The 25,257-nt window shown below is 41.3% G+C and overlaps 1 long non-coding RNA gene across 1 annotated transcript; it reads left to right on the top strand.

The window, feature by feature from the left end:
- LOC118493321 lies at positions 1-22,297 on the top strand. Its single transcript, XR_004895318.1, has 3 exons — positions 1-108; positions 19,608-19,613; positions 22,287-22,297. It is a non-coding gene; the product is annotated as an uncharacterized LOC118493321 (long non-coding RNA).
- The last annotated feature ends 2,960 nt before the right edge of the window (positions 22,298-25,257 follow it).

Raw genomic sequence — 25,257 nt, 5'->3', positions numbered from 1 at the left:
CATAATTATTTCCTGGATTTTGTATCATCATAGTCCCTAAATGTATGTAGAAATGGGATTCAAATCGAAAACATTTTTCTGGCGGAGGACCCCTAGACCCCCTATTTTGTCTCCCCCTTCTCAAACCAAGTTACACCCTTGTATGTCGGTATCCTTCATACCTGTGTGTGTGTGTGTGTGTGTGTGTGTGTGTGTGTGTGTCTGAGAGACGATGAAGCGGGCAGTGAAATGTCAACAGCAGCATACTGATGAGAGAATCAGGCGGTCTGATCTAATTGTCTCCAAGCTGCTGCTGCTAACGTGGACTCGATTAGACAGAAATGCATTGTGGGACCTCGATCATGGCGACTTCAGTGCCAGGTTTTCACACCGATATCTCGCTTGGAAAAGAAAAATAAAGTCAAATGCAGAGGCAGTTTTACAGCTTGTGATTGTAAAACATAGTTTCTGTGTCACAGGAGGAGGGAAACAGAATTTAGACTCTCTCAGCTGCAGTCTGACTCTGGGGATTGTCAGCGTCTTAAAATTACAATGGGTGATTTCATTTTTATTTTCAAACACAGAGCTGGCCTGATATCCTGAAAGGCAGACATTGCAGCAGCAGCAGTGCCTCACAAACTGCTCTGTCTTTGAGCCATGACTTCATTCAATTATTGAGCTGGTTCTCTACTTAACTCTGGATTTAGCAGTTCAGTGGAAAGTGTGCTCACATTAACAACAAATAAATCCGATCCGGAGGAGGGGGTTTAACCTCAAATATGATGAAACGTTTGATCCCTGTGGAGAAGATAAGTTGTTGCAGCAGCAGAAATAATGTTTCAATGAAAGATACAGCGTCCAGACACAGCAGAACGAATCAATAAGCAATAAGAGAAGATAAAATAATGGAAAATGAAAATTACATTAACAATGGGAGTTAATATATACTGCTGATGTTAGGTAAAAGGAGATCTTTTTTTTTCTGTAATTAAAAAAAAAAAGAAGCTTGTTCTAATGATATGAGGAACAGTGATAATTATAACAATTGAAAGTCACGCTGTTTCTTCTGTAGATTGTATAAATGCATAAATGAACATTCTTGAGTTAAGTTAATGTGACAAAAACATTCATATCTGAGCTCTGCAGCCCAAAGAAACATGTGGTGACAGTTTCAATAGAAAATCATTTTGAATGAAACTCAACAAGATGAAACATTTAACGAATATAAAAGAACAAAGTCTGTTTTTTTTTTTCTTCAGCGATAAGCCTTTTTATTAAGTGAAAATGATGATGTGATTCAGAGCTTATACTGGACCAGTACCCACTAATATACAGAGTAGTACTGGCACATTATATTTCTGTCCGACTGCGTGGTTGCACATTAGTCAGTGCCCAATTGCTTCACCCTTTTCAAATCTTGGTTACTTGTGAAAAACTTTTTTTAAGATACATTTTTTTATTGTGTTTTTTGCTGAGGTCATTAGGACTGATACTTGTGCTGCTGCGTTTTTCCATAGGTCTATAGTCGATGATTTAGCTTTGTTAATCCTTGCTGTAGAGAGCATCAAGCATAACTATGTCCTAAATACGCCAACCACTGTTTTATACAAAGCGAGTTGGGGGGGAGGAGCCAGCACCGAGCTATCATTTTCTTGGTTGCGGTTGAGCCGGCTAGCCAAACTTTCTCCCAAGCAGGTGTAATTTAGAGTCGTCATTAAGTAACAAAACGATTTAGTGCATTTAAAAACTTTTATCATGGCTTTCAATGTTGATTAACAGGCAGGATATTTTCCCCCCATGGAGGTTTCATTCCCAGCTCTCATGCTCTGCTACGCCATGAACTACTACAACAATTATTACTATTTCTAGTCATAGTTCCAGTATCTTTATTGTGACTATTATTGCCACTGTTCATTACACCCCCAACCGGCACCGTCAGACACCACCTACCAAGAGCCTGGGTCTGTCCGAAGTTTCCCCCTAAAGGGAAGTTTTCCTCACCACTCGAGGTTTCTTCCTAAAAGGGAGTTTTTCCTCGCCACTGTCGCATTAAATGCTTGCTCTTGGGGGAATTACTGGATTTGTTGGGTCTCAGTAAATTATAGAGTGTAGTCTAGACCTACTCTATCTGTAAAGTATCTCGAGATAACTCTTGTTATGATTTCATACTATAAATAAAATTGAATTGAATTAGGTCTTCAGCTATGTCGGACACACATACAGCCAATCAAATTCGCCGCTACATGTAGTCTCATACATTCAGTCGTCCCTATACCATCCCTCCATTGTGACCACGGATAAATCAATTGTCTGTCTCTCTAACCTTTGCCCCTAAGCCTTCTAACAACATTGACTTGGTTTGACTCGGAGGCCGCTAACGATGTGATAGAGCGCTCACTTGTGTGTTGCTGTAACTGTGGGAGGCCTTGTTCTGTGAGATTCATCCTCACGAGGTGCACTGCTGCAATATAGCGGCTAAAAATGCTCCAGATATTCAGTGAATATTGCCAATATTGGTTGTCAACAAGAGTTATTAAACACAGTTAAATGGCTAAGTCAAGCGCAGCTAAGTACATGTGTGTTAATAACCAGCAGAAAGCGAGTTCTTTAATTAGTTTCAGTTTTCTTTTAGAGTGCATTACATCAAGGCTGATTTAAGCTATATACAGTGTAAGTGAATATAGAAGAGTGTGGTGGATGTTCCACCCAAACACAAAATGTAGAGAAATTTGAGTTTCAAATCACTAATACGGCTGGCCTCTAAGGACCAAATCAATGTCAGTTAGATTGATTGATTGTAAGTGCTTCACTTCTAAATATGAATTATACTGAGATTTTCTTGATTTAAGCTGGCGTATTGATCCCCTTCCTTCATGTGGTGTAAACAAAAGGTTGTATTTTCAGCAGCCACAGGTTTAAACTGACAAACACTTGACTTGTATTTTATTGTTTTTGGCTTTTTATGTATATTTATATATTCCCCTTCTTGTTCAAATATTTATGTACATAATAGTCCTGTCTATCCCTTACCTTATTTGTCCAGTTTCAGTCTCCTTGTTCTTAGCTGTTATGTTTATTTCTGTTTGTACATTGAGAGCAATGTAAATACCGGAGTCTTATTCCTTGTATGTGCACACTTACTTGGCTAGTAAAGTTTTTGTCGTACCTAGTACCCTAACTGTCTTAATTTGGTCATCATTTTATGATGGACAACAAACAATCTTGAAGATGTTCAGCATGCAAAGCACTAATGGACAGATTAATAGAGCTAACAATAAAGCAACATTCAGGGGTAAAGAAATATGCTAGGTTGACAGCAATGTACACAGCTTCTATGTGGTAATATTTGATAATATATTTAACATTATTTAAACATGCATTTGTTTAGCCAGTCTACGGCAGTGCAATGAGCTAGTTGGGGAAAAATCATTGATAATATCAACTTTTTTTGATATGGTGAGCATGTTAGCAACTTTAGCTTTGAGTTGTGTCCTTATGAATGCGAGTCTGATATTCACTTCCTTTTGAGCTCTGGTTTTGGTCTCCATCAACTCAAACACAACACACATTTGGTTCTTCACCAGCTAGTCTCTAACTTTGTGCCTCTGCAATTTAGTGCTGAGCAGGAGGTGTACATCATCATCATCATCATATTCTTTATTCAGGACACAAAAAAACAGTCCATAGCAAAAGACAGACAAATACAAGATAAAACACAAACAATAAGAAATGTACAGTGGGTTTACCAGGGATTGTTTGTTGCAAACAACTTCCTGATGCGACTAGAAAACAACGCAGATGAGAGCGGTGAAACCGAACCAAAAATACAAAGTTAAAGGAGCTAGAAAACCAAAAGAATGAGCTGAATGAATCTAAAAGTAGAGCTGCAGAGTCGGGTGATAATTCAGTATCAGTCCAGTGTTATCTAATAGTCCTCTACAGTAAAGTGCATAGATGAATATGTTCAAAAGATGGATCACTCTGTGAAAAACTCTCCCTGCCAGAGGCTATAAACTCTAGACATGATAATAAATGGAACACTTCCTGCATCACTGAAGGACATAAAGCCCATCAATATTGTTCTATTTACCACAGCGGTAGATTTTTAGTTCAAGCTGACCAATTTTGAAACACAGATCCCTGAGAACCGATTTAACACCGAGTGGTTGATCCCCGTTAAATAAAGTGAAAGGAAATGGGGCCAGTGGGATCGCTGTGAGCAGAGAGCAAGGATACTCCCCAAGTTAGAGTCTTATTGGTCCGTAGGGAGCAGCCAAGGGCGCTTGATGTGGAGAAAGAGATCTTTTAAAACCAGCTCAAGGAAGCAGAGGAGCTTCTAACCTTACACACACACTCACCTGCATTAATGCTCAAAGGGGCTTCCTGGGATGGTTTTTGTGGTGAAGGCAGGGTGACACCAATCTGAATTTGGCTTCAGTCCAGACCGTCCTCACCCAGAAAACAACCGTATGGGTTGATAATACAAGTGGGGTGGTGGATGAGTTAAACAAACACAGGAATTTCCCTCAGGACACGGGGGTTGGTGTCCCGCGTGAAACCAAAAGTCAGCTGTCATTTTGAAACTAAGCTAGTTTTACGGACCTTAGTCCGTGTCGTCACGTTACGTCCTCATTTTACTAGTTTTACGTGACTCATTTTAAGCCAATCGCTGATGTTTTACTAACCTTAACTAAGTGTTTTAGTAACCCGTTTCATGCCTTTTTCTGTGGTAAAGTAAAAGGTTTCTTAAATTATGTAATGGTACCCCAACAGGATCTTAATTTGATCAAGACAAGTACGTTAGAAAGAAGAATTCCTTTTCAACCAGTAATTGCAACCTTTTTTTTTTTAGTATTTAGGCTTTTAGTCGTTTTTCTTTTGAAATGTAAGCGTTATACTAGCTGTCTGAGACTAATGTGTTGCTTATAAAACATAACTGTTAATTGAATATCAGGCTAACTGGTGTGTGTTTTACTCCGTTTACATTTCCACGTGTGGCCTTAAGCTACACTCTTGTGGATCGAGTTTCGTTGTAATCATTTCTTTTTACAACACCTTTTTGGTTTATCATATCTCATTTTTTTTCTGATTTGTAATTACGGTCAGTGAATTTGTGTTTTTATAAAATACTGTTATCAAGGCTGGATTACATACCGGGCAAAGTCTGCAACTGCCCCGGGGCCTGGAAGGCTTTAGGTTGTTTGTGTCTGAGTTACTTTGTATTAATTCATCACAAATGTGTTTAGTGATATCCACCACTAAAACAAATAAAACATAAAAACCCGAAGGTAGCTGTGCAGGCGAAGTCGTGACTATTTGAGCTCAACAGCACCAACATTTCTAGAAAAATGATTCTCACACGCCTTCTTCCAAGAAAACTACCGTGGAGTTTGTGTGCTAATGAGAATATAATCCATATCCAAAAGCAAAAGAGTTTATGGGTAGAAAGAGATGGATTATTGATACTAGCGCTGCACAATATATCGTTTTATTTTTGTATTTTTATCGCCATCACAATATTAACTGGCACGATAAACACATCGCGGAAGACACAATGACGTCTGTTACGCTACGTCCTCATTTTAGTAGTTTTACGTATTTTTGTTGCCTAAACTTAACTAGTTCTGTTTCACACGTTTACTACGTGTTTAAATTTGTGCCTGCGTTACGTTAAATAGGTCACACGATTACGGGAAAAGCCTTCCTGTTTCTGGACGGCTTTAGGTTGTTTGCATGTCATTTAGTTTGTAGTGATTTAATTTATCACAAATGTAATTCGTAATAGCCGCAATTAAAACATCGTGAAGGCCTGAAAGTAGCTGTGCAGAGTGAGGGCAGAAGAAGTTAACTTCTCCAGAAGACGTCGCAGCCATTGGAACTCAACACCACCCGCATTTCTAGAAAAAATTATTCTCAGCCTTCTTTCAAAAAAAAAACTACTGGAGTTTGTTTGGTATGGGAATCCAGACCGCCTGCAGGAAGTGACCCAAAGGCACAGAAGAGTTTTTTTATTAAACAGCTGGTCACTGTAGTTTTTTTAATCAAACAAACCGAAGTAAATAGTGCATTTGTTGGGAACTATTTTCAGCGGCGGATTAATTAGCATTTGGTGCTCTAGTGAGTATTTGTGGCAGCAGGACGGTGTATGACGGGTTGAGTCAAAACAAACTACAGTGTGTGTGTTCATGGTAATGAAGGAACATGTCACCCAGTGCAACCGTGTGGCTCATTGATAGCTTGTTTGGACAACAATAGAGCTCTATTGCACAGAGGAAGAAGATGCATCAGCCTTTGATACACACAATACATCAATTTATGGTTTGTTTTGGTCTTTTCATGGAAATGACAATACAAAAATGTATTATTTCTAGCCTTATATGTTAACTGGATATAAACACCCAAGAATAAAACCATAATTCATACAGTAGCTGAATTTAGAGTTACTAAAATAAAATCTGACACGATGAGAGATTTCCCAAAACTCTGTTTACAAGCCTGGATCCACTTTAAATTAGGCAGCAATTAGGCTAACGAGCCAAAAACAGAAATGCAACAAAATAAAAACCAAAGAAAACAAACTGTGATTGCAACATAAAATGTCTCTATCCAGGGGTCCTCGGCATAGAGAAAAAAAAAGTTTGCAAACTGGAGCTCCGCCGCAGAATGCAAGCATTCATTTTGTACAGCGTGTGATGGATTTTCAAATGAAATTGGTGACTTAGGAATAAGGCGGTGAGTGGAAGTGTGAAGAGGCTCTGTGATCCGGCGGTACAGTTAAGTGTTCCTCCTCTAACGACTGTTTGTTTATGGAAGGCTGCCTGCGTGAATCAATGTCAATGACTTTCTGGAGAAAAGCTTTTTGAAGAAGCTGTTGCCTCCCTGCTAACATGAGGCCTCACGAGAGGCCAGCTTGGCTTTTGTGTGTGTACACATATATGGAGGGTATGGAACACACACACACACACACACACACACACACACACACACACACACACACACACACACACACACACACACACACACCTGTATGTATGTATGTATATATTAGGGGTGCACGATTCAGAAAATGTCACGATTTGATATTGATTTTTAGGCTCAAAATTTGATTCAAAAACGATTCTTGATTAAAACGATTCACAGTATGTAAATGTAGTTACTTTTCCCATGTGATTTAAACATACAATAAAAAATAAATAAATATATGAATCGATTTTTGGAAGTCTTTGAATCGGTAGAGCTTGAATCCCGATACGAATGTGAATCGATTTTTTTGCACACCCCTAAAATATATATATATATATATATATATATAGAAACAGAAAACATGAGATATCTTACCTGCATATGGATGCCTGCAAGTAAATTTACATGCACAAACGTCTCTCACACACACACACACACACACACACACACACACACACACACACACACACACAGAGATGTAGTATTCTTCATCCAGTTGAGCATGCTCCATTGGCTGTCTCATTTGCCCTCCCCCCCCCACAGACTCTAATTAACGTTGTGTTGCCTCTACATCACCACTGCGTGATCTGTGGCTAATTACAGCCGGAGTGATGCAGGTCAAGACTTTGTTGTTTTAAAAAAAATAAAAAAGATGGTTTTAGGAGCATTCTTTAATAATACACAGGAGCGTTTTCTGTCCTCATATCTAAACCAGAGAAGCTAACGGTTGGGGTTTTAAACACATGGTTAACATTGTTTAGGCACCAAGATTAGTTAAGTCTAGATCCTGGTTTGGGCTAAAATCTGATGTTACTTCACTTCCGGTTACGCAGGTCACGCGGAACGTTACGTAGCTCTGTTTGTTCCGTAAAGTTAAAAAAAAAAGACCGACAGATCGCTATGACGACCAGCCACGCTCGCCTCATACATGAGGCGGTACTAAATCTGCAATGAAAAAATGGAGGACGGGGCATCACGGCCGGGCCGAGTAGAGCTAGTACTAGCAGTGGGTAAGCGTCATAACCCCTAATTTCCACCAGGCGCGTCTGCGTCGCGTTCTGGGTGTGTTGTGTGCCCCGTCGCAGAAGCGTGCGTGACTCGGCTCTCCACTAAAGATACGCGCCAGGACTTAAAGATAATTTTTTTTGGCCATTACCACCTTTTTAATAGACAGGACAGCTAAGATATAAATGGGGGGAGAGAGAAGGGGAAGACTTGCAGGAAACCGTCACGGGGCAGACTTGAACCCTGGACCCTCTGAGTCGAGGAATAAACCTCAATATATGTGCGCCTGCTCTACCAACTGAGCTAATCGGCCACACAGATTTTTTTAGGACAACACCAGAATAGAGAAGGCATGGAGTTTAATTGCAGGAGTGCTTGGAGTGGAAGGTAGATACTAGCTTGATAAACACGCCATTGTTCTGTAAAGTACTTGTAGAGACAATAAAATCTGCGAGTCGGGCAGCAAGACGCTCCGCTTCTGAGACGCTCCCGGTGTGGTATGGCGCGTGGTGGAGGACGGAACAAAACGGCAGCGCAGCCGGAACGCAGCACAGACGTGCCCAGTGGAGAATCGGCGTTACCCTGACTTTAGTCTATATCCTTGACGTTCCACTTCCGGGATTGCTCCGGTGCCGCAAGACATTCCGCTGGATGCATGTCTTTTCCGTTTCCTTTCGCTTTCTTTGTGTTGGAATTCTAAAATCTGGTGGATTTCTGAGGACTATGGTTACCTGCTCCTCAGATCTCTGCAGGGTAAATTAAAACCGCTAGCTAGACTATCTGTCCAATCTGAGTTTTCTCTCGCACAACTGTTTTACAGCAGCTCCGTGCGGAGCTTAGCACCGCCCATGACGATTGTGATTGGTTTAAAGAAATGCCAATAAACCAGAGCACGTTTTTCTCCCTATCCTGGAAGGCTTTTGTGGAGTAACCAGACCTTCCTCCGCTCCGCAGCGTGTGGATGGTCTGGCAAAGCGAGACTACCTTTACACCACCCTTATCTGCTCTGCTCCCATTATACCTACTGCGGCCACTAGAGAGCGCTGCCACTATATGCTTGAACAAACGACTTATGTGGTCTTTGATGTTTTTTACCCCCAACGTCTCCTCCCAGGCAGCGCGGCAATGGTTATGTTTAGGGTTAGGGTTAGCTGCCTGGAAGGCGCCGTTGGAGGCAAAAAACACCATTGAGCGACTTATATGGGCGTTTGTCAGGGGAGGACAGTCTCACATTCAGCAGTGAAATTAGTTCACTTCCAGATTCTCAGTCAATTTTGAAAGAATTTACAAGTGTTCTGAGCTTGCTGAAGCTTACACATCTGACTTCTTCTGAGTTCTTCTCCAGTGGAACAGCTGCTCACAGAAAGCCATGGGAAAAAGATGATTCCTTAGAAGTTAGAAATCTGCTCCTGTTCTTATTTGTATGCCACGTGTTTGCGCGTTTTACATGTCATAGATTTTTTTACTCAATGTACTTTATATACAGTATATTGTTGTTCTTGGAGCAGACATCTGTGTGTTTTAAGCTGACGCAAACTACATCTTTGAAAAAACTACAGTGGAAGTGTCTTTCGGAGTCACAGGCAGACTCTCTGCCGGTCTGAGGCACGTTTTCCCTTAAGTCCTTTTTCTAGGAGCTGAAAATGCCAAAGGTTTTCTAGGAAAAAGGGACCCCTGTAAATATTTTCAGTGTTGCATCACACCGCAGACCACACACACACACACACACACACACACACACACACACACACACACACACACAGGCCCCTGTGTTCTTACCAGTCATGCCTTACTCATTACATCACAGGTTTTATTATCCCCTCCCTCCCCTCTTCATCTACGTAACGCTCTCTCCTTCATCCATCTTTTCACCTGACCTTTGACCCAACATTCCTTCTCACTTTTGCTTCCATCCCTCTCTGGTTTTTCTCTGGCTCACCCTTTCTGCTCATATCCACCCATCATCATTTTCTTTTTTTTCCTTTTTGCCCTTCCCCTGTTTTCTCCTTTCCCTTATTTCCCTAGACTTCCTTTGCTTAAGTTATTTCCTTCATCTTGTCCTCCTTTTCCCCCTCCCTTGTTTGTCCTTATCGTCTCTCAATAACAAATTGCCCCACTGGGGGACAAATAAAGTAACTTGAACTTGAACTTGAACTCTCTTCCCACCTTCTTTCCCTTCCTCACCAATTTTCCTTTCTTTTGTGCCCAATTCATTTTGACTTGTTGTTTCTCTCCTTTACCTTGTCCTCCTCTTCCTAACTTCCCTTTCTCCTTTCTTTCCTCCTGTTTCCTTCCGCTTTGTCTCCTTCTGGTTTACTTTGATCTATTTCCCTTCTCTCCTTCACCTGTCCTGGACTTGCTAACTTCCTTTTCACCTTTCCTTCCTTCCTTCCTTCCTTCCTTTCATTTCCTAATTTGTTTTTGTAATGTTGTTTTTACCTCATTCCCCCACTGATTTATCTTCACCTCTTCTCTCCTTTTGTTGTGAACTTCCTACTCTCCTTACTTGTTTGTGATTTGTTTCCACCCCTTCTCTCCCCCAACTTACATGCTTCCTACTTTCCATTTTCTCCTTCTTTCCTTCCTTCCTTCCTTTCTTCCTTCCTTCCCTGGTACTTTTCTTTCCTAATTGTTTTTTATCGCTCTCTCACATCCTTCTCTCCTTCCTCCGTTTCCCCACTCATTCTGCACTTCCTACTCTCTTCCTTTTTTCCTTCTCATCCTCTTCCCTCCTGATTTGTTTCTATCCCTTCTCTCCTTCCTACTTTCCTTTCCTCCTTCTTTCCCCCCTTTGTTTCCTCTGTTTCTTCATCTCTTCCTTTTCTCCCCTGGTTTGTCTTAATCCCTCTACCCTACACTTCCTTATTTTATCTCTTCTTCACCTTTCCACACTTCGTTCTCTTTCTCTGTCCTTACCTCCTTCCCGATTTGTCTAATTCTTTTTTCACACTCTCCTCCCTTCCCGTCCTTCCTCCTTTCTCTACTTTCTAACCTGCTTTCCCTCCCTCCCTCCATTGGAATTCATCACCCTCGCTCTGCTCTAAAAGATGACTACCTGTTTCTCTGTAACAGCTTGCCGATTGGGTGTTGTCATGGAAACGGCCACTAGAGGGTGGTTGTTTAGGACAACGCTCGTCCTGCAGAGGTGGAAGAGGAGATGCTCTGTCAGGCATGAGCACGTGCATGTTTGTACTTGATGAGCGTGTACTTTGAACTTTGTACTGCTCTTGACGTGTGTGTGTGTGTGTGTGTGTGTGTGTGTGTGTGTTGATGCATGTGAAATTGATTTTGCACTGTGTGTGTGTGTGTGAAGGAGAGATAATGAGGGAGATGATATTGTTTGCTCAGTTACCTTGCATGGATAGTGTGTGTGCCTTTTCAACACTTCTGGATGCTCAGCTGTGTGTATGTGTGTGTGTGCGTCACATTTGACAGCCATATCCCTTTACGTTAGTATTCTGTTACACTGTGTATGTGTGTGTGTGTGTGTGTGTTTGTGCTTTTTTTGGCCATGTGTGTGTGACAGCAGCCCGCCTGTTCGCACATCAATATTCATGCATGTCAGAGACGGTGCAGCACAATGTTGAATTTCCACCTAATAAAGACTTCTGCATGCTTATGATTGTGTGTCCATGTACCTGTGGACGGCATTAGCTAAAGGCAAGAGACACACACACACACACACACACACACACACACACACACACACACACACACACACACACACACACACACACACACACACACACACACACTCTTGAGCTTCCTCTCCACATCAGGGAGCCGCACTGTGAGTGTGTGTTTGTAACCAAAGAAGGGCTGTACAGAGAATGAGGTGATGAAAAACAAGGATGGATAGGAAATGCAAATGTGGCTGGGTATGTGTTGTCAAGAATCAAAGAGAGCATGACCGCACTACTCTTGCCTCCACCGGATTAAAAGCAACATTTAAAGAGAAGAACAACAAACACCATCCTTAATCCGTAAAAGTGAGAAACCATCTATGCAGAACAAATAGAATAAAACACTAAATAAAAACTCATTTGTGCAGTTTTTCTCATGCATTTGGAGAACACTTTGCAATATTAATTCCACCAACATTAAACTATAGTGGGAACATTATGAATGATAATTCCAAGAGCACCCATATCTTTAAGAATACAGCAGGATGGCCCGGAGGTAAAAGAGTGAAGTCATTGCGTGAAAGATTTAGATCAACTTTATTATTCCCCTGAGGGGAGCAGCAGTGAAGAAGAGAGAAACATAAAGCGGAAATAGGATTTAAAGTCATAATCCTCTAGGTCCTCTTGTTTCTGTCTCCATCTTTGTTGCTTGTGACTGAGTCCTCTGACACCGGAGGAGACTGAAACCACAGGGAGTAGCCAGGTGAGGCAAGGCAGGCTTAGTTGTATTTCACTTTTCAACAGCAAGAGCTTTTCAACAACACAAGCTTTACACAAGACAGAAAGGCGTTAAGAAAAGATATTAAAGAGGCAGTAGTATCCTGAGGCTGTGTAGTGAAAAATGATTGTGCTCACCTGTGTTTACTGGTGTTTTTAAACCTCTACAGCAGGGGTCACCAACCTTTTTGAAACTGAGAGCTACTTCATGGGTGCTGAGTCATACGAAGGGCTACCAGTTTGATACACTCTTCTGAAATAACAAATTTGCTCAGTTTGCCTTTAGTTATATATGATTATTAATGATTAATGATACTCATCTATGTGAAGACACTGATCACGTTAATGATTTCTCACAATAATTATCAATGACTTAACAAGGTGGGAAACAGATAATATCAATATTCAATTTTCATTTTTAGAACAGGCCTGAGGGCTACTCATGTGGTCCTTGGGGGCTACCTGGTGCCCGCGGGCACCGTGTTGGTGACCCCTGCTCTAGAACCTGAAATATCTAGCTAAATTGCTAAAGCTAAACTAAATTGCTTGCTTTAATGCGTAAGAAGGTAAAGCAGTTGGAATAGTTGGAAAAGTGGGAATGGTTTAAATTAGTATAACTTTCAATGAAATGTTAAATAACACCAAAAATGTATGAAACAAAAGTGGAATATATTTTTTATTTTTGTGATTTGTTTTGTTTTTGTTTTGTTATCATTCTATGTAATTTGCACTTTCATAAATAAGTAGTAAGTAAGTAGTAATAAGATGCTGTATTTTCAGTTTTATAGCGGATTGTCTTATTTTGTTTACAAGTTCCAGATGGAGTCTGGAGATGATGTGGGGTACTTATTGTTTACTGTTTACATCTATCTCAGGGGGAGACTGTATGACACTAGGTGGTACAGCCTGAGACATGCACAATAAAAAATAAAAATTGCCTTCTGCATTTTTGTTTTGCTTTTCCCTCCATTCCCGAACCGAACTGTGATGTCTGAAGTGAGGTATGAACTGAACCGTGACTTCTGTGTACCGTTCCACCCCTAGTAGGTCATAGAAGTCAAGACCTACATACCTACACCCTAGACCTCGCTCTCTTTCTCTGGAGCATACAGGAGGCAAGACATGACGCGAGGATAACATGGCGTCATAAACAAGCAAGTCTCTTGCCGGTCCCTGAATTTGTCAGACGATTTGGCCGTCGGCTCTTACCGACAAATGTTACCAAATCATCGTCTTCGCTCCAGTTAGGAATTTTCGTTGGCGTATTCTTCTTCACCCTCGTTTTACTTTCTTCTTGTATGCGGCAGTCCGCATGATAGAACGTCATCAGCACCCCCGTTCGCTCGCTTTGAATTCTCTTCTCTTCACATGTAGACTGGTGGGGCAAACTCCCATGACCCGTTCAGTGTCCTTGAATATTCCACAACCACAACACGCTCAAGGCTCCTCCTGAATCCGAGGCCGAGCCTCCTCTCCAGAACTCTGGCATAACTGCATTCAAGTATACAGGATTTAAAATATTTACAGAGATTATTAGGGCTGTCATGACCGAAAGAACGAGATCCAGGGTACAAGCGGCCAAAATGGGTTTCCTCAGGAGGGTGGCTGGCGTCTCCCTTAGAGATAGGGTAAGAAGCTCAGTCATCCGTGAGGAGCTCGGAGTAGAGCCGCTGCTCCTTCGCATCGAAAGGAGCCAGTTGAGGTGGTTCGGGCATCTGGTAAGGATGCCCCCTGGGCGCCTCCCTAGGGAGGTGTTCCAGGCACGTCCAGCTGGGAGGAGGCCTCGGGGAAGACCCAGGACTAGGTGGAGGGATTGTATCTCCAACCTGGCCTGGGAACGCCTCGGGATCTCCCAGTCGGAGCTGGTTAATGTGGCTCGGGAAAGGGAAGTTTGGGGTCCTCTGCTGGAGCTGCTACCCCCGCGACCCGTTACCGGATAAGCGGAAGAAGATGGATGGATGGATGGATGGATTATTAGGGCTGCAACTAACGATTACTATCATTGTTGATTATTTATAGTTTTATAGTTTGGTCTATAAAATGTCAGTAAATGGTGAAAAGTGTCGACCAGTGTTTTCCAAAGCCCAAGATGACGTCCTCAAATGTCTTGTTTTGTCTCACAACTCAAAGATACTCAGTTTACTGTCACAGAGGAATAAAGAAACTAGAAAATATTCACATTTAAGGAAGCTGGACTCAATTGACAAACTGAATTTTGACTTTTCTTTTCATAAAAAAAGAGTTTTAGAGATTTTATACACATTTGGACATTTTTGGATACTTGATAATGAACATACCAAAGGTCACAAATAACAGTATCACATAGTGGAGAGCTGTTGGTGTTTGGGGTGTTTGCATGCTTCATTAACTTGCTGAGTTAAGTGCCTTACAGCCTCTAAATTCAGTTCATTGAAGGAAGAATTAAAATTTATTTTAAACTAAGCCTCAGTGAACCCTTCCAACTATTCTCCCTTTACCCCTCCTCCTGCTCTCCTCATGTTTTTTTTTTTTGTCACCGTGGGGAATCGGAAAGCATTTAGAGAGAAGCAATGTTTCACGTCTTGTTTGGTCTTGGCGGTGCAGGCACCATAATTACCATCATTATCATTGTTATGAGCAGCAGCGGTGTAGTGCGAGGCTGCTGGGGTGTAATTGGCTGCTCCGCTACACGAGGTGAGCCTCATTTGCAGGCCTTGTTATCTTGTGTGTGTGTGTGTGAGATGGAGGTGAAGGTGTAACAAGGTTAGCTGTTAAGCGTGATTTATGCTTCTGCGTAAAATCTACGTCGTAGCTACGTACGTAGGTATGTGGAGACATGTTCCCCACGCCAGTCCCCACGATTAATTTCATAATTTTTAAAATCTAAATTAAAGCCATTTTTTTTCACGTCAATAATATTAAAATGTTATTGTGAATTGTAAAGTCTGTATTAATATGAGCTATATGAATGAATCATTAATGATTTTTCTGACGTTTAATTATGATGATTGATGATTGTACTGTACCGCGATGATGGTTTACACGTATACATGTGATGGATTATATAAACAGCCACCGCGGCCGTGCGTGATCACGGCTGTTCTGGTGCTGCTGGAGAACCTTGTCGAGGACATTTTGGGACTTATGGGTAAAATATGGAGGCTGTGGCTGACGGGCCCTCTGGATGGCTGGTAGACTGGCTGTGTGTGTGTTCTTGGGTTTCCCTTCTGAGCCGATTATGGTAATAAGACGTGTGTGTGTGTGTGTGTGTGTCGTAGGGCTGCATGATATTGCAAAAAACTGAAATTGTGAAAAAAAAAATCCTGCGATATGAAAAAAGACAAATTTTTACAAGATGCCATAAATAGAATATAAAGAAAATAACTAGTACAGTGCCCGTGCAAAATCTGTTTTTGTGTGTGTTTTTAGTAATTGATGGTTTGGTGTGTTTGAGTGCTCTGGTTCTGCGCTGTGCTCGGTCAGTGTGCAGTGTGAGAGGGGGAGCGGCCAGGAGCTAGAGCAGCAAAAGCCAATGTGTGGATCGTTTACCGATATATATTTAACGATATATTTTCCAAACAACGTCAAACTTGGCACCGCACTTACTCGTGCCCGTAGAAAGACACCTGTCAAGTTTGAAATCCATCAAACTAATTTATAGATGGATAAATCATTCTCGACTAGGGTGATTTTGTAGGGGAGTGCATCTACAGTTTACTTTTCTATCAAGTAGCAAAAAAGTTGTAGCGTTATCGCACATCCTGCGTGTGACTATCGCACATGTGCACATCGCGATGTAAACGATGAAACAAAATATCGTGTAGGCCGACTTACTACCACTTTCCAAAGTGCCTCTTGTCTTTTGAGTGCTTCTTCGTCCTTCCTTTTCCCCTTTATGATTTTGAGGTTTTCCTTCATTCACTCTCCACTGGTGATAACTCGTCACTCTTTCCATCTCTTCTCATCATGCTGCCTCATTAGCCTTCCATTCCTCCTCCCATTACTCTCTCTTTCACCTTCTCTTTTTCAGCGTTTCTTCCTCCCTCCTCCACTTTCTCTTTACCTCCATAAGGACTGCAACTAACGATTATTTTCATAGTCGATTAATCTGATCTGATAATCAGAAAAAGGTAAAAAAAAAAATGTCAGTATTTCCCAAAGCCCAAGATGAAGTCCTTAAATGTCTTATTTTGTCCACAACTCAAAAGATATTTAGTTTACTGTGACAAAGGAGTGAAGACACTTTTCTTCATAATCGATTTATGGCGATTAATTTAATCGTGGACAACTTATCGATTAATCTTTGCAGCTCTACCTTCCATCAGCCCTGTGGCTACGTCACTCCCTTTTGCTGATGTGGATTCCAGTTAAGCGGGGTGGGGGTGTGGAGGAGAAGCGGAAGGGAAGAGAGGGGAGGAATTCCAGTAGAGAGGAAGAGGAAGGGTGGTAGAGTGAAAGGCAGTGGATTCATGGGAGAAGCTTGGGGCCAGATAGGAGGAGGAGGAGGAGGAGGAGGAGGAGGGGGGAGTGAGCAGGGTTTCGCCCATTGTTGCCATATGTTAAACGCATGTTTCTGATGCTCATTACCAAGGAATATATAGGGTTACACACACACACACACACACACACACACACACACACACACACACACACACACACACACACACACACACACACACACACACACATGTACTATTGCTCCCAGTCCCCTCATAGCTGTACACACTGATTCTCATTATGCCTGAATGTGTTGGTGGAAACAGAAACATACTGTATGTTCTATTCAATGTGCTGCATAATGATGCTGCATTTCCATTGCCACTCTACAGCAGCAGCACTTAGGCACAGTGGTACTTTGAGCTAAATGCTAACATCAGCATGCTAAATATAATGTAGTGTGTTTAGAGTGATGACAGTCTGTGGACTCCGCTGCTGCTGTATAGTGTGATACAGTAAGCGCAAAGGAGCGTCTGAAGCGCTCCGTTTTGGACCTTTTGTAATGGCATGTGAACACACACACTGTTCTGTATCCATCTGGGATACAATTACCCACCGTTGGAAGAAGAAAACCAGACAATGTCTTCCTGATGAAGGCAAAGCAGCAGAAGATCACTTGATCCTCCTCCATAGCTTCTTCTTTTAATGTGGCCTTCAGTTCCCTCTTTCTTCTCTCTATCTTCCACTCACGGCTATCTCGTTCTGTTTTCTTTTCAAGACTCAGAGGCTGAATTGCACCCTTCTTGTTCCCTCCGCTATTTCATGCTCTCCTTTTCACTCTTTCCCATTTTAAATCTATAATCCCTTACGTGTCGCTCTCTTACAATCCCTCCTTTCACCCTCTCGACACCCTCATCGCCTCCCTCTTCAGCTGCATAATGCTGAAATGAATGAACAGTGAGTAATCGCACTGGGAATGCCATTCACGTAACGTTAATATGGAAGTAATGGCAGTGCGGTGTGTGGGTCAAAGTATGATCAATTGGCAGTTTCAGTGCATTGTACCATTTTTTTTTCTTCTAAAACTCATACTTAACAAGTGAGATATTGTCTGTATTGTTTGAATCTGTGCTGTATTACTACTATTACCGTGAGTAAAAAACTAGTTCATCATGTTTCCCAAAACAAGCCAAGTTTTTTTATTTTACTTCTTAATCTCCAATTTTGTTATGATTTTGATAGAATTAATTATTTGCATAGCCTTAAAATCCTGAGTAAACGTAGGTAAAAATAAAAGCCGTATGAGTAGCTAAATGACAACGTAGTCTGAATGCTACATTTGGTTATTGTTTGCCACGGCGTCCTTCACTGCAGTTTATTTTCCTCTCTCCTGCATCATTTGCTGCTCACTCCTCTTTTTAAAATGACAGTTTTGTCATGAGCACAATTAAACTTCAGTCTTCGAATTGCTGCACTTTTGTCACATTGTTTTGAAGCGCCGTTATGATTGGATTGTGATGAGACTGATTGGATTGGGCTGCAGGGTCCTCCACAGTACATAACATGTGTCTCTCCCTCCGACATACAGTCATCACAACCTCCACTCTGTATTTCTTCTGCAGCAACAATCATAATTTCCCAGGACCCTCTTCGCATAAATTCAATCTCTTCCATTTGCTTGCTAATGCGCAGCATCAGCCTGCGCATAATTATGCTCATTTAAGCTTTTCAGAAGCGAAGCTGCCTTCCCTCACTCGAGTGCATCTGTCTTTAGAGATTTCATATTTCAGTGTGGAGAAGTATTCTACCTGTCGACAGTTAGGAACATTTTAGCATGTAAATGACCCTTCTCTGTCTCACATTCGCAACCTTCCTTATTTGCATTGCTAACAGCGGCTGAATGAATGTGTGATGAGTGTGTCAGTGAGGTTGTCATTTCAAAGCCATTAGCATGCCGCTAACCCGGTGATTGAAAGGGAGATGAAGGCGCTTCGGCCTCCCTCCTGTCTTCTGCTGAACAGTCCGCCTGTCCCTCGATCTGTCCCTCGATCTGTCCCTATGTTGCTCTTCAAATTCTAAATGTTGTCACTTCAGCTAACCACAGCAGGCGTGTTTTTGTGACAATGCGTGTTTTAGCTTACCCAGTGGATTTGTAAATGGTTAATTTAGCCTAAGAAGAATGAGACAACGCTTCATCCTTCAGTTTATCTGAAAAATTCTAAATCACCAAATTTGGAGATATATAGTTTTCACTGGACAGGAAGGGGATGAAAAATTGTAATCTGAAAAGTACCTAAAGCTGTCAGACAAATGTATGGGAGTAATAAGTACAATATGTACCTCTGAGATGTAGTGGAGTACAAGTACAGTGTTTCCCACACATAGACTAATTTGTGGTGATGCGCCACACAATCAACACCGGCTGCCACATATTGCTTTCGTTATTCTTTTTTTTTTTTTAACGCTATTTAAAACACGCAGCGTATTCGTTCAGCTGCATTTCCTTTCCCTGCTCTCCTCCATCTCTCGGTCACTCACGCGTCTCTCTCACATAGGCTACACACACACACACACACACACACACACACACACACACGCAGCCCCTCCCCTCCGTGCACACAGCGTCTGTCTCCATGAAAACGAGAGAAGACGGCTGGCGAAATTCACAAGTTCACGAAAGGTTGCTATCTTGTGAACACCTTTACACAATCACACATTAAAAAGTGCTATACAAATATTTTATATTCTGAATATAATGTTGTCAGTGTGTTAATGTTTGAGTCCCGACCCGACTCTTAGCAAACAAGCGATTGCGCCTTCTTTAGAAAGTTAACTAGTCGCAAGTGTGCGGTAAAATGCAGTTGGGTTGTCGAGGTCAAAACGCTATGTAGCAGCTGTGAATCAAATAAACTTATTATAAATAATGTTATGTCATTTTTTTACTCTTACACTGAATGTTTGCTGCTTCAATCCAGATGAGTATTGAAAAGTATTTTCCGCGACTGAAAAAGGCACGTGTTGAGGATAAGGACCAGCCTGAACCGGAGGTATCAGTCTGAAACAGAGCTGAACAGTCCGACCAGTATAATTAGTTATGCTTTTAATTTGTTTACAGTATTTTCAGGCTTCGACCACTGCTGCTCACGCAGAAAGACAGGGTCAGGGAGAGAAAGAGAGATAGATTTGTTAGGCACTGAAGAAAGAGTAGGAGAGGACGACAGCATCCAACAGCGTGTCCTCCTCAGTTTTTACAATTTATTTATTTTGTTACAAAAATAAGTATTACCCCCCCCACCCGTGTCAGGTTTTTTCTGTGGGTTTTTCGGCCACTAGAGGGCGCCGCCGCCACTATCAACATTTATGAGTCGTAATTGGTACTTGAACAAACAACCTATGGAAGCATTTTTCAGGGAGGACAGTCTTGTAACAATGCAGGACCTGTCATAGTTTGTGTTGTACTGTAGAGATGGAAGTTATCTATACATTTGCAGTTAATAAAATAAAAAATAAAAAATGAAGATGAGGCTTTTTAGGGCCCCTGCAAAGCCAGCAGGACGCTCTGTCCTCTGCTCTCTCCAGTCTATTAAAATGTCTCCCACGTGCTCACTCCCCTCCTTAAATCCTTCACTTTCTCCCCCCATCTGTCTGTCCTCTGTCCCCTCTGTGTTTTTCATCATCTCTATATAATGTGTCTGGGGCGTTCTGGACCCTCAGCACCAGCAGCAAACATCAAACAACACCCTGTCTCATTTCTCCTCTCTTTCTGTTTCCAACACCTCCAACCAACACCCCCTCCTCTTTATTTCCCCTTTCCACCTTCCGTTGCTCTGCAGCTGCACACGGCACCCGTCCCATCAGTGTAAATCACAAGCGGTGGCTCCGGCAGCAAAAACTGTCCATTCTAAACTAATTGAGACCCTGTGGATTTGCTCTATTTGCCCAAATGAAATTCTGACTTCGAGTGTGAACACTTGTGGGAAATTATGTCCGCCCACATGAAGTGAAAAATGGAAAGGTAACAAATTGGAAAACTCTTCCAGAAGCAGAAAGGACCACCCAGAGAAAGTTTTAGTATCATGAGGTGGTTGGTGATCATCAACAGTTTAATAATGATATGAAGGACATAGGAGTTTCAATATCAGCAAAATGATTGCCTCTCACCTGCAAGCAGTTATGAACGGGGTCCATCCCCCCCCAGCGCAAGTCGCCCAGCGGCGGACCCTGCACGCCCACTGACAGGATGCATGTTGCAGGTTGAGAGAAGAGTAGTTTGGAAAAATAATTGGAGCACATTTCATGATTTTGCAATAAAAGCGCCACCTAGCCCCTCCTCAAAACATTGATAAACCGTGCTACCTAGTAAGTGATCGGCACCATATTTTGCACACAGCCTAAGCGGGCCATGGGGAATTACCGAGTCGCGTTTTGTTTTAATTGGAGTAATTGTTGCCAAGATATGCAAAACTTCCTGTTCTGACTGTAACCTTCAGGAAGTTGTTCCTTTTTAACTTCCGCATTTTTTGGATTATCAAAATTATTTCGATAAGGTTTTATCATGAGTGTCCACAGATTCTACATGTGAAGTTTTGTGCAGTTCGGAGTTAAGTTCTATGCGGAGTTCGCAAACGTATGTTTAACATATATTGCTAATTGTTTAAATCTTTTTGAAAAACGGCGTCACCTAGTGACCGATTGACTCAGTGGACAATGAGTCATGTTTAGGGATGCACCGATTGGGAAATTCTGGGCCGATACCGATGTTTAACATAACAACTTGGCCGATGCCGAAGTTTTTTCTTTTAGTTATTTATTCCTTCTTTTGTGCCACGGAAACATACGAGTCTTTCGGCTCTTGATCACACTATCCTCGAATGAGCACAAATTCAATCAGACCAATTTATGAAACAAAAACAACCTTTAATGTCACTTTCTGGTTGACATTAGTTATAACCTTATTTATGACAAGTTATTTTCTGAAAAATAACATTCAAAAACCTTTGACTGCTAACTAATCAATGAAAAGATTGTTTCAGTACATTGCCCAACAAAATTATTTGAGTGGTTTTAGCCTGATAAACAAAAACTTACTCAATGAGATTATTTTCATGGCCCAATAAAAAATATTTTTCTGATTAAATAAAAAAAAATACATCAAGTGTAAATGCAAAGTGCAAGTGAAATAAATAAATTGTGTTATTAAAATAAATAAATTATGTTATTCATAAATACAAACATAAATAGGGCTATCTTTCACCTTGTGTATTTCTTATACAGAATAAAACATTACAGAGTTTCAGAACTCACTGGCTGGATCATGAGCGTGTAGCGTGGCTCCATAAACTTCATCAGACTCCGAAAACCCACATCCTCCACTACAGAGAAAGGCTGGTCATCTAAAGCGATGAACTCCATCACCTTCATTTTTCCGTTTTTGGTCAGCTTGCAGGTAATCGCCGTACACCGCCTCGTGCCTGCTTCTCAAATGTCCAGTGAGATTTGTTGTGTTAAATGACTTTCTAACAGCCCCCCCTCTTGAAATTTCAATGGAACACGTATTGCAAACTGCAAAACGCTGATCTTTCTCTGAAACTGTAAGATATTGCCACACGACCGCCATCTTCTTTGTTTAATCTAAGTTACTGAGGAGAGTGCGCGGGTGCCCTCTTCCGTCTCAGTCTCTCCCCCCGCCCAAATAAAAAGAGGGAAAAAAAGTTTCTCCTGAGCACAGCGTTCATGACACATATAATCATCGGCGAATGTAATTTTTATTCGCCGATGGCAGTTAACGAGGCAAATATCGCCCGTTACCGATGTTCAGCCGATGCATCGGTGCATCCCTAGTCATGTTTCAAGTTAAGGTGGACATTTTGAACGTATACCAAACAGGCTATATCGACTAGTCTCCCCACATAGGACATTGGAAAGCCTATAACCTATTAGCAAACTTCATCGCAATGGGGACAAAAGTTTATTCCAAGGACTTAATTGTAATTGACTTACTACGGGGTTTCCCGCGGCACTTTGCATTTAAGGCGGGCGCCTTAAGAACACACGCCTGCCGCCTTAACTAAGTTGTCGTTGGCATAATATGGCAGGCAGAGAGCATTTATATATGTATCTCTGTCCTGTTCTTCACATCAGTGAGGCTTTCTTCTCTTGTTTCAACGAAGTGAATACATGACGAAGTGACTGGAACTATCCATCACCTCTCGAGTGTGGATTCTCAACGTCCCGGCTGCTGTTGCCCGGTCTTTGAGACACAGCTATTGTCTGTTTTTTTTTTTTTTTTCAATCACTACACGCGGTTCTCAACACACGGTTAGTTAGCGTAGTTAACACTACACACAGTGAAATTACGTGTCCTGTTTTTATTTGACGCATACTATCTGCTTTGAGTGAGTGAATCTATGGGCTGAGCTCTGTTATCTCAGAGCTGTTTGTTTTGGAGAAGAGTTGTCAGGCGAAGTGGAAGAGAGCGTGTGTCATGGAGGATAATGGGAGCTACGCAAGTAACTGTTATAGCATGTTTTTTAAATAATAAAATTAATATTTAGTGTTTAATAAGTAGGCTAATTGTTAAATGTAGTACAGAGTCTGTAGTCTGTCTATATACATACCCCCCCCCCCTTTTAAGACAAAATTGTCTGAATGGGTGGAGTGCAGAATGTGCAAAAATATATATAGTATGGGCAGATGTATAGTCCAGGATGAAGGTTAATGCAAAGTATAGTGACTAAGTGCCAGTGGGGGAAGACACACGGCTGCTTCCTTGAGCTTTTCTACGGGAAGCAGCAAGCTTCCTAAAAGCCATTTTTTTAATGACCTTCTTCTTCTTCACCTCCTATCTCTCTTCCTGACATTACACTACCATTGATCTGCCTCTCCTCTGTCACCCTGTCTTGTCCCTCGCTACCTTCCTCCCCATCAGATTGTCAGGCATCAGCTTAGAAGCTGAACCTGGCAACAGCCCCATCCCATCATCCCATCTGTTAGAGGGAAGCTGGCTGACAGAGAGAGAAAGGGGTGTGTGTGTGTGTGTGTTGTGGTTTTGTGCTGGTGTCAGTTTGTTACCACAGTACACAGATGTGAACATGTGAAGAGTGTAAAAAGTGTGTGTGTGTGTGTGTGTCACATGGGAACAGATTTTGTGTGTGTGTGTGTGTGTGTGTGTGTGTGTGTGTGTGTGTGTGTGTGTGTCACATGAGAACAGATTGTGTACCAATGTAGACACCTGCCCAAACCTAGAGTAGACATTAGGGGGAATAAAGTGTGTGTGTGTGAGAGAGAGAAAATATAATATTAATAATATAATAATATATTCTCTTATAGTTATGGACACACACACACACACACACACACACACACACACACACACACACACACACACACACACACACACACATCCTGATACTGGTGGCTCTGCAGCACAGTGCTGCCACCCTCTGGTGTTCTCTTGCCACTGCAATAACTCCAATACATGATCATAAGAACACAAACCTCCATTTATTCTATATTAAACAATACTTTTTTATTGTACTGATAAAGAAAATAAATCAAATGATATGCTGTATATTATTGCCAAATTGTTGGAACAGTTGTGCGAGGGGAAAAGTTGCCACTTTGCCACAGAAACACACTGCAAGAACTTCATTTTCATGAGGTCAATTGGTCTGTAATCTAAGTACTGTTTTCCTAAAAGAATTGATAGGAATGTGCCAGTGCAGTTACAATAATAATTGGGTTTGACGGAAGTTTCTGAAATAAAGTGTCTTAATTCTAGTGCAAGAACCTGTTTTATTAAAGTTGTTTCAAGATGCAGACACTCATTTCTAGAAAAGTATTGAACCATGTTTAAACATTTTTCAAGGACTTATTTTTTTTTTAAAACTATTCTAAAATACTTGAGTAAAGCTTTATTCAGAATAAAGAATACAATAAACTTTTTTTTCTCCCCAGTACACCATAAATAAAACATGGTTTATTCAAAGCATTTGTTTTGCAGTATAACTTTTTAAAATTGACCTTGGATTTTCCTGTGTTGCTGAAAGCCCCTGAAAATCTTTCAAGGACCTGGTCGGTCTTTGTTTCATAAAATAAAAAAAACTTAAAAAATATTTGCACACACGTCAAGAGAAGAAGATTTAAGATTCCTCAAAACTTTGTCTTTGGAAATACATTATATTACATTATATGTTATGCATATCGCTGGACGATATGAGGAAAACAACGATATGATCCACAATGTTGGACGGAATGATCCTTTTTGTATCGTTATTCTTAATTTCATTGAAACATATTCAAATGAAAATGATGGTGTGATTTTTGCGAGGATCGTTACAAAACAAAGATTTTTTTCTTTAGTCTGTAGGAAACAATTTGTAGGCTGGGACGTCTCTGCAGCACCACAATACTTAATTCAGAATGGTTTTTGCACATATTTTGCCTTTAACAAACATTGCGCCACCCCCCATATTGCGATTTTGATAAAATTGCG

This window comes from Sander lucioperca, chromosome 16, assembly GCF_008315115.2.
Source record: "Sander lucioperca isolate FBNREF2018 chromosome 16, SLUC_FBN_1.2, whole genome shotgun sequence".
Lineage (NCBI taxonomy): Eukaryota > Metazoa > Chordata > Actinopteri > Perciformes > Percidae > Sander > Sander lucioperca.
This window is presented reverse-complemented; position numbering and strand designations above follow the sequence as displayed.